The sequence below is a fragment of the Humulus lupulus genome, chromosome 3 (assembly GCF_963169125.1).
Source record: "Humulus lupulus chromosome 3, drHumLupu1.1, whole genome shotgun sequence".
NCBI classification, from domain to species: Eukaryota; Viridiplantae; Streptophyta; class Magnoliopsida; order Rosales; family Cannabaceae; genus Humulus; species Humulus lupulus.
Genome location: NC_084795.1, coordinates 84,226,319 through 84,237,369, shown reverse-complemented (window position 1 = coordinate 84,237,369; position 11,051 = coordinate 84,226,319). Strand labels below are relative to the sequence as shown.

General features: G+C 36.4%; 1 non-coding gene across 1 annotated transcript; it reads left to right on the top strand.

Moving 5' to 3' along the window:
* The first annotated feature begins 964 nt into the window (after positions 1–964).
* On the top strand, positions 965–1,070 carry LOC133828071 (small nucleolar RNA R71). Its single transcript, XR_009890715.1, has one exon. It is a non-coding gene; the product is annotated as a small nucleolar RNA R71 (small nucleolar RNA).
* Positions 1,071–11,051: the final 9,981 nt, after the last annotated feature.

Below are 11,051 nucleotides of genomic sequence, written 5' to 3'. Positions count from 1 at the left end.
GACTTGATGAGCTCGTACAACTATGGAATTCACCTACAACCCAAGAGGAGTTGGAGTACGGACACAATGTACATGCCACACAAGTAGTGGTCATACGAGTAAGGTACCTGATTTTTTCCTCATCAGCCAATCTCTGACACTCGCACTAAACAAGTAGTGGAGGTACATCCGGTACTGAAGTTGAGGTGCTCCAACATACTCTCGGAATGTACTAGAACCGACCACCACGCTCCTGACACCACTACCACCTGTAAACTGCATATGTAGGGTCGCGTCCCTAGGGACCACAATCTACTAAGAGTCATTAGTGCTCTACTATAAATATGACCTCCCTTCATCTGAGAAAGGGGGGAATTTTTTGGGAGAATTTTGTAACCACTCATTGTTAATGGAAATAGACACTCTACATTCTCTCTATTTTTCATTCTAAAATTTCATCATTTACATTTTGTGTTCTTGAAATCATAAGAAAGTTTTCTTGAAGTTCATTTAATTTAAATCTACTTCTTTTACAACTCATGAAGTTCTTGATCTAACTTAGTTGACAAGTTCTTACCGTTAACATTTAGTAATACTGCAAATTGGACTTGACAAGGTTTTTCTTCCAACTTTTATGGTAATGTGATATCACTAAAAATATTGATTTATTTAACCTTGACTTGTCCAACATACGTGGGCCTTCGTCATATGAGACTTAGGTTTTGACTCTCCAAGTTGGTACAACTTGGGACTTGTGCTTGGGTCTTGGTGACTCGGGCTTTGTTTATCGTACAAGCTTTTTGGCTACCTTCTTAGTCTCAGGCTCAGTGGACCGATTGTGGTTGTTCATGGCCATCTCTTCCAGTAATTCATAAGCGTCATTAGCGTTTTTTCTCATAAATGCTCTTCCCAATGTTGAATCAATAATGCTCCTTGTATTCCCCGCAAACAATTATAAAATGTGTGCACCACCAGCCTTTTCTCAATTCCATGATGTGGGCACTTCCTTTGCAACTCTTTAAAATGTTCCCACACATCATATAAGGACTCCCCATCTAGCTGATGGAAATTATTAATTTCTCCTCTATATCGGGCTGACTTAGCAGAGGGAAAATATTTACCAAGAAATTTATGAGCCAAATCTTCCCAAGTGGCTATAGAGTTGGCTTGTAATGAATTCAACTAACTCTTAGCTCTGTCTCTTAATGAAAACGGGAATAATCTTAATCTGACAGCATTGTTACTCACCCCGTTCATTTTGAATGTTGCACACAGCTCTAAAAAATTGGTGATGTGGAGATTTGGATCCACATTTGGTAATCCCCTTAATTGTACACAATTCTGTACCATCTGAATAATCGAAGGTTTTATCTCAAAAGTATTCGCCTCAACAGTAGGAGGATAAACACTTGAATGTATCCCCATAACAGTAGGGAGTACATAATTTCTCAATGGTGGATCAACCTTAGCTACTGCGTTACCCAGATTTACATTGTTGTTGACACCATTATTCACATTCTCAGCCATTCTCTCTAACCTCTTCTATTTTCTATTCCTCTTACACATCTTCTCAATCTCAGGATCAAAAGGCACTAATGACACCAATCGTTGACGTCGCATACACAAATTAACCCTGAAATCACAAGGCAAGAAAGGAAACATATTAACTAAATGTCAAAGAGAAGCCAAATTAGAACAAGAATCAATTATTTGATATTGATCAAATAGTCCTCGGCAATGGCGCCAAAAAACTTGATCGATAAAATAACACACGCAAGTATACGTGGTCGTGACAAGTAATAATTTTTCGTAAGAACAGGATCGTCCCACATAGACTACTATTCAAGTACCAATAATTTACTCCTAATATCTATTTGACTATTGAAAGTCAGATTAATTAATAAACTAGTTATAAAAACTAAAGTGAACAAAATAATAATAATGAGTAATTCAAGAATAGAGACCTAGGATATTAATTTCATCAACTAATTCACTTGTCAATTTAACTATTTCAACACAATTATATCTTAATAGTGGGTTATCAAAATCAATCTTAATTCTTTATCAAGATAAAAAGACATCAACATATAGGCAAATCTTCTACATATCTATGATAGTTTTTAACAAATAGCAGGCATTAAACATCATAACCCTAAAAACTACACAAATCATATAGATACTATCATCCTATATGCAATCTATGTCTCAATGGCTATAGAATATTTAACTCTCCCCTCTCGGATCTCAAATTAAAATCATAAATCATACAATAAATGGCCAATAAATTGCAAGCATTGAACACAAACCAGTAGAGATTAACAATAGAAGAAGAAGAATAAAGTTGCACTTAATAAAAAATCAACAAGATCCAAAGTGGCTACATTAAACCCTAGAGAAAAATACTTAGTTCATGACAAAAAAATCTGACACCATAAAAATAAATGTTATCATCTTTAATATCTAAAACTCGAAAAGAAATTAAAGAAGAAAAATGCAGAAAATAAGCTTGGCCGGAAAGAATGCTCTGAAAAATCGTAATTAGAAAACCCTAATCCATCTTAATAATCATCTTAAAAATCCTAATCTCTAATGTTTTAAACTTAAACAACATTTTTTCCTCTTCAGGGAGGCGCACCGCAGCATTGACATTTTCATGTCGCGGCCTGTGTCTTCAAAATTTGCAAGAGGTTTACGCCTCTGCTTCAAGCGTCGCGGCCCTTAGGAGACCATGCCACGACCCGTGTGAAAACCCAGAATTCCTTTGCTCTCTGCCACTCATCATGTCGTGGCCCTTAAGGGCATGCCACGACATTAATTCCTGCCAGATTTGGGTGGGATTTGACTTTGCTAAAGTTGCGACCCTTAAGCCCATGCCGCGACTCTAATTCTATTTTTTTTCAAAACTTGACCATTTTAAGTCCAACCTTCATCCAAACTTCATCAAAACTTATCCTAACTCCTCCATGATGCCAATTTGACTCAAACAACCACCAAAAACTCCATTCTTTCACCATTTCATCGTATTTTCACATTTATCTCATGACTCAACACACCGACCTACAACAAAGACAAAAAACAAGCATAATCTTGCACAAAACAAATATAAATACTCAAGATCACCACAAAAACACATCCTAAAACAACACTAAAATGGAATTAACAGCTCTCATAGTAGCCGCCTTCGTCCTCGTCGTCATATCCTTCATTTTCGTGGCCATCGTCATGGGCCATCTTTGGGTTAGCTGGTGAAGGTGGTTGGCTGGGCTCTCCTCCCTCAGTGGCTATGGGAGGAGAGATTTCGTCAAAGGAATTCCATCTTGTAGTCGCCATGGCTGAATCTTCAAAGCTTTCTTCAAGCTCTCAATGAAAGCACCAAAATATTGACTCCCTTTTTTTCTATCAACTAATTAAATTAAGCTTAAAGAAAATGCAGGAAGAACATAGATATTTTACGTGGTTTGGATTATTAATTAACCTTAGTCCATGAATCACTTTTATTAGGATTTGGGAAGCTTGAGGGTCTCAAGCTTCTATGGAGTTCAGGCAGCGTATTTGCATTGCTCCGAATACAAAAGTGGGGATTCCATCTGGGATCCTTTACAAAGTGCGCCCTAGCCCTATTTATGGATGGTTGAGGGAAATCAATTCCCTTAATGATGATTTATTTACAAACATTCTCCCTTAATAGGGAATTAATGCTAATAAATATACATTCTACTTATTATGGAGTTGGTGGGCTTGGGCGTATCTCCTCGGGATGACAGTGTCAGGGGGTAACTACACGTTTTCTCATGTCAGGCGGCATCGTGAGAAATCCTGCTTGTCACTCGTATAGACTCAACATCACGACTTGGGTAACATAACATGTCAGACTGCTACTTATGGTCTGCGCTTGATACCTGGCACTATACTCCATGCCCGGAGGACAGTTCTTGCAAGCCCGTAGGACTGGATCAGAGAGGACATGGAGGGTATCTTAACTGTAGTCCTCGAGGTGTAACTCGCCGAGGACATCCTTCTCAGGAGGTGGTGCATGATCAAGACAGTTAGGCTTGCCCTCCGAGGAGCTCTAGGCGAGCACGCTAGGGTTTCATTATCTTCTGCGAGGCTTAATTACTCTCTATTGATTGTCATATTTCACTTGGTGAAAACACGAACAACTGAATTAATATTAATAAAATTAATTAAATATAGGTCCAATTTATAATTAGTTAATTTTTACAAGTATTTAATTAATTATAATTATTAAAATAAATAAATAAAGGTTTGATTTTAGACAATTTTGGAAACAAAATTCAAACTTGGCAATAACTCCCTAGAGTATTCAGCCATGTATAGAATAATACACAAAATATTGTGTTTTATTTCCTTTAATTTATTTATTAAATAATAAAAATAAAATGGGAAATTAAAACTTATTTTATGTCCTAGCTAATTGCCTATATATACTAGTGCTATAGAATGCATTAGGTTAATGAATTTTACAATGTAAAAATTCACTCCTAATTTTCTATACCTAGCTGCCCCTCTCTCTTATTTTTATTTCTAGGAATTCTCGTCTCATGTGTTGAGACTTGCCCACACAAACACTGGGTTATTTCAGAGAAAGACTTGGAAGAATGTGGTCTTGTTTCAAAGCAGTTTGGATTCCTTGCAATACCTGGCATTCAACAAGGACAAAAGGTTAGGGAATCCAAATGGTGTAGTCACAACTAAAAATCAGGGGTTCAGTGTCGGTTACAAACCGAGCCAATTGCGTCAGTTTTGCAACCGACGCTATTGAAGGCAGTGCAATTGACATGGTCAGTAGCATCGGTCTGTAACCGACGATGTTAGGCAGATGCGTCGGTCTGTACCCTATGCTTCTAAGAGGCAGATGCATCGGTCTGTAACCGATGCTTCTGACCACCAAATGTGTCGGTTACAGACTAACAATCACGTTTGCATCTGTGCATAACTGACGCTAATGGGTTTAAAAATTGTATTATGCAATCTATTTCTGCTATTTCCCTATGTAGCAAAACAGAAGCAGAAAGGCAGAAACAGGAGCAAAACATATCAAAAGTATATATTTATATGAAACTATATATACAATGGTCGAGATATATGGTTCAAAAAATAATATTCATATACCCGAGAGGGAAAACAATGACTAAGTTAATTTCTTATCGAAATCTATTAACTTAACCATTGTTTAGAGACAAATATTAAGTTAGTAACTAATCTAAGCCCACTGATTAGAGACAAAAAAGATGTTAGCTAGTAAGCTAATCGAAGTCAAGATTGAAATATTACTCAAAAAATAATATTCATACTCGATCGATATATAGAAGAGGTACATACTAGCTAGCACTTGTTCTCTTCAAATACTAAGACGAGGTAGAATTGACTCCTCCCATTCATCTCGTACGACATTGACTTCTTCATTGTCAATTTTCTAAGAAACAAAACAAACAAGCCAAAAAATTCAAATTTTGGCAAAGACTCCTCTATTAATTAAAAATATATATATTTACTATATCAAAAAATAATTGGGCAACATCTTCCCTATTTTTATAGCATATCCCAAATTCATATAGTACATTTAGACATCACATAATACACAAAAATCAAACAACCAATCAACATGCATAAGTATCAATCAATATCAAACATGCATAACTATCAATGTTTTTTATCTTGAAAAAAATTGGGCAGCATTTCCCCTATTTTATAACATTTCCCAATTTCAAAAAGTACATATACACAACATATAATACACAAATATCAAGCAATCAATCAACATGCATAATTCCAACCTTATATCACTGCAGGACACAATCCCAGAACCTATCTTCATTAATTTTTAATCCTAAATTCCACTAAATTTAATATAACTATATCTTTCAATTTATATATATATACTTTTAACGTTTAAGTGAATTACCTTGTCTAAGATAAATGCTTAGTTGTCAAATGGGATCACCACCAAATCCAATCAACCACAAAAAAAATGCAAACTAACCACAATTTCACAATTTCAATAGTATCAAATTTAAATCAAACTATTTTAACTGTATTAAAAAAAATAACCTCACCTCTGTGGAGGTGGCGAGGGGCGGAGGCTCCGAGCTATCCACAAATGGGATCACCGCAACAAAAAGCGCCAAACCTAACCACAATTAAATATTTACAATTAACAATTGAAACTAATTATATTAAAAAATATCAAATTATTGAAATAAATTATAACAAAAACTTTCAATTAATCTGAAATTAATTTAACCTGATTTATTTTGGAAACAAATGTGTACATGCATAAATTAGTAACATGTCATATAGATTGTATGATAGACTCATCCAATTAATTAACATGTCATGCATCATTATACTTGTCATTTTTACAAATTTGTGCTTAGATGATGGGGCTTATAGTGATGGCTCATTATTTTAAATAATGGAAAAAAGATCAAATAAAACAGGTCATAATCTTGATAGGTTTTATTTGGACCCAATTGAAAATGCAAAGTTTAAATTCCTCTCTCGTGGGTGTTTCAACTTGTAAAGACCCATTTGTTTTGCATTACTAGAATGGACCTAATCAATTGAATAACGATCAATAAATCGAAGGTTTAAATTCCTATCTTTTGCGCTATGTATGGAAGTTAGGGGGCCTTGTAGTGGGAACGACGTACTAAACTCAGCCCTTCTCCATGCAATCCTAAATTGCTAAGGCTCATTTACCTAAGTTGTACTTGATTGTATTGGGTTAATTCTAGTTGAACCTAAATTAATTGATTAGTAACACAATAATATTATAAATATTTAAAGTGGATTTAAATGGGTATTTTAGAATTAAAAGAAATTTATACTAAGGTTTATTAATTTTTTTTATAATAATAAAAAAAACCTAGTTTTATAAATTTCACAAGGTAAATACTAAATTAAAATAAAGAGTTTTTTTTTTAAATTCAATCTCCACCGTTAATTTAACAAGGTTAGAGTTTAGTGAGGCCTTATGACGCTTTGATTACATCTCCTTATGGATGGTGTTCACTTGACTTTTAACAAGGTTAAATTTCTTAGGATAGATGGTTATAGATTAAACCCTTATAGACTCATCCCTACGATCACTATGAGAACTAAGTCTATAATAATCGAAACTATGGGACTAGCTCATAAAGTTTGAAATAATTGGAATTTGTGACTTTGATCGAATAGGAAGGTTATTAATAATAGTTTTAGACTATTATAAATTGAGATGCTTTCTCTATTTAACTAAGTGAGTTTGTGATCCTCGCCTACCGAGACACATGTATTCATGGCTAGTTAAAATACATTAGAAATAATGTAACGACCCAAAATCACTAATAAGGCTTAAGGGCCTTGATTAGTATGCCGGGAGGGAATAATTGGTTTATGTGTGATTTAAATGATTTAATGCATGATTATGTGATAAGCATGCTAATATGATTATATGGATATGTGAAATGCATGCCTATGAGTATTAATATGCATGTGGGCCCTGTTTAGCTTATAAGGGCATAATTACAATTTTGGGCCCATTGAGGGCATAAATGTGATTATTTGTGATAAATTGTTTAGACCACATTATTATGTGGATATATTTGTAGCATATGGCTCGAGACGGTCCTAGTGAGCGGTTTGGCGAAATAGTCACGGCAGGGATTTATACCCAGCTCGTGGGAGCCTGGGGGTATTTTCGGGAATTTAGGAGAAATATTGGAGACTATTAGGCTTTGGGTAAATAATTGGTGATTAATTGGATGATGGGATTTAAATGTTAAATATTAGGAACACTTGAGGAAATTAGTGGGAATTGGGAATAAATGACTATTCTACCCCTAGATTAAGTTAAAAGGTTAGTTTTGTTTGGAGGGAAAAATGGTCATTTTGTTAGAAACAGGATATAACCATATTTTTATTTAGAATGTTACAAAAGGTAGTGGAATATTGAAGTAAGAACAGCAAGTCCTTCTCTCTCTCTCCTTTAACGATTTCTCTTTCTCTTGCTTCCATTTGGGTTTGAAGCTAAAGATTCAAGAGAAGCTTAGGCTAAGTTTTGGTGGGGCTGTGATCTTTGAAGAAACTGAAGGAAATTCAGCTGAGAGTTGAGGAAATTGAGCTGGGAAATTGAGGTAAGAGTTTGGTTACAATTTCTGTGTTATGTTGCTGAGTAGTTTAGATTGATTTTGAGTTTTGAGTATAGATTTAGTGATGAGTTTTGCTGATGGTTTGAGTAGAAAATCTCAGTGGTTATTTTGTGATTTTTGTGGCTGAATCAAGATGTTGATGTTTGTTTTTATTGCTAGGAATTATAGGATGGAAATATGTAATTAAGGGTCCAAATTCGTGGTTGGTTTAGTGATGAATTGAGGGGAAAATTCTGGGTAATTTAGGTGTTCTTGGCTGGGAGAAGGAGGAGAAAACCCAGGTTTCCTCTGGGTTCGTAGGGCGCGTCGCGACCTAGCCTGGGGGTGTCGCGACGTGTGTGGCCCTTCTATCCATGGGAGCTCTCTGACTTGGGGGCGCGCCGCGACTTGCTTGACCAAGTCGCGACCCACCTCCCCTTTGGCGTGAGAGCTTGCTCTCTGACTTGGGGCAAGTCACGACTGGCTGACCCAAGTCGCGAGTTGCCTAGGAGTTTTGAGCTTAGAGGTGTTCTAGGTATTGTTAGGCCTTGGGGGTTCGAACCTAGGGGCTCAGGACAATTTCTACTACCCGATTTAGTAGAAATTGTGGTCTTGGAGGTTAGTTTTGTTCCCTAGGTATTTTATTTTTTATTGGAAGTTGATAGATATTAATGACTCTTGTGACTAGGTTTGTCGCTGAGGCTCGAGGCTAGGGACCGTGCTCAGAACCAGTTCACCTTCTCCGCTCGGAATCAAATGTAAGAAAACTACACCCGGTTGTGTGGCTATGTTGGGACTAAGAGTTCCCTATACTTGTCTGCAATGTTGTATGATGGTATTATGTCATGTGAACATGAAATAAACGGCCTAAGAGTGCCGGAATTAATATTTGTGCACAGGACGCGGCTCGGCCACTGGTAGCTGAGGTTAATTATATAATCACTGAGCTCGGCCTAAGTGAGCCGGAGTCAATAGGATAAACAGAGGGTGCAGTCTAAGGGTATCGACCCCGGATATTGTATGATATGTTTACTGTTGTTAATCTGATAATTGTGGCATGTTGATTATTTGAATGATAAATTGCTGGTTTGTTGACTGATATCACTGATTATGTGAACAATGTGGTATGTTGAGTATATGATTGATGATTTATGATCTATTTGATTACTATTACTGGTTGTGCTCTGTATATGGTTTTCTTGCTAGGCCTTGGCTCACGGGTGCTACGTGGTGTAGGTAAAGGCAAGGGTAAGCTGGACCAACCCTGATTTCGGGAGCTCTAGGGGCGAAATGTACATAGTCGGCTGCTCGGCCGCCATGGCTGAGGGATGATACAGGGACAAGAGACCCTAAAATGCCTATTTTTCCATTAGAGTGGCTTGTGGTTGTTCATAACCAATGAAAATTTTTTAAACTGTTATTTAATCCAATTTTTGGGATCCCGTGTATAAAACGCTTATTTAAATGAGAATTTATCTTTTATGATCAAAATCTTTTAACCCTAGTTCAATTATGGTTTTAGTGTCACAATTTTAATTAAATGACTTGATTAGCAAGTCTTGCACCTTTATAAACACACAGTGTAACGGTCTTGGTTATCCATGGCATTACAAATAATAGATATGTGTTTTATAGTATTTTACATATCCATGCATATTTTATATGTTTGAGTTATTCTTAATGTTTATGTGATTAAATGTTTGTTGAACAACACATTGATTTCTACTTATTGGTAATTGTAGCTCTATGTCGAATCTCATTATCTCCCTTCTATCCAAGGAATTTCTCCCTGGAGAGAATTTCCCCAAATGGAAGTAAAACATCAACATTATGTTAATCAATGACAACCCCAAGTTTGTTATGACTGAGGATTGCCTTGACGTCACTGGTGATTTGTCTTCAAAAGCATCAAAGGAGAAGTCTGAGCGTTAGCTTGCTACCAACAACAAAGCCAAGGCGTACATAGCTAGCATGTCGGACACGCTGAGGACGAAACTGAAAGATGTCGAAACTACCTATGACATCATGGAGCAACTTCAGGAGATGTTCGAACACAAATTTGGACAAGCTCATTTCGAGGCAACGAAGAACTATGTTAATGCCAGGATGACGCTTGGAATGCATGTTCATGATCGCTTCATCAAGATGACGAACTACTTTCAGGAGGCAGAATTGCATGGAGCCACCATAGATGAGGAGACTCAAGCAGGGCTTATTCTAAATAGTCTTGCTCCCATTTTTCTTTCATTCACCACCAACTACTCCCTAAACAAACTGAAGTACAGAATGACTCAACTCATGAATGAGCTTCAAATGTTTGAAGGTATCACTGGTGGACCGAGTAAGGGGCATGATAAGAAGCCTACTGCTACTACTGAGGCCACTACTGGAGAAGCTAACTTGGTTTCATCCTCAAAGAGAAACAAGAGGAATAAGAGAAAGAACAAGAATGGCAAGGCCATAACTACTTCAAAACCAACTGGAGGTGCTGCAAAACTTGATGGATCAAAGTCCGCTGCTAAGAAAGTCAAAGGAGCAAATTTCCACTGCAAGGAGACTGGGCATTGGAAAAAGGATTGCCCAACTCTCAAGGCTAGAGGAACCAAAGGTAATTGCCTATCTTTTGTCTTGGATGCATGTGTTTTGGAAGATGATAATTCTGTATGGATTATAGATTCTGGATCCACTAACCATGTATGCACTTATTTGCAACTACTTAGCAATTGGACACCAATAAAGGAAGGCGAGCTGAAGCTTAGAGTCAAAAATGGAGCATTCGTGAACATTGAAGCAAGAGGACAAGCTCGTCTAACTTTTGGAAATAAATATTTAGTTTTAAATAATGTTTATTTTATTTCAAACTTTAGTTAGAATTTTATTTTAGTCTCTTTATTACATCAACAACATTTTCCTGTAACTTTGACAAGTTTTAATACATCA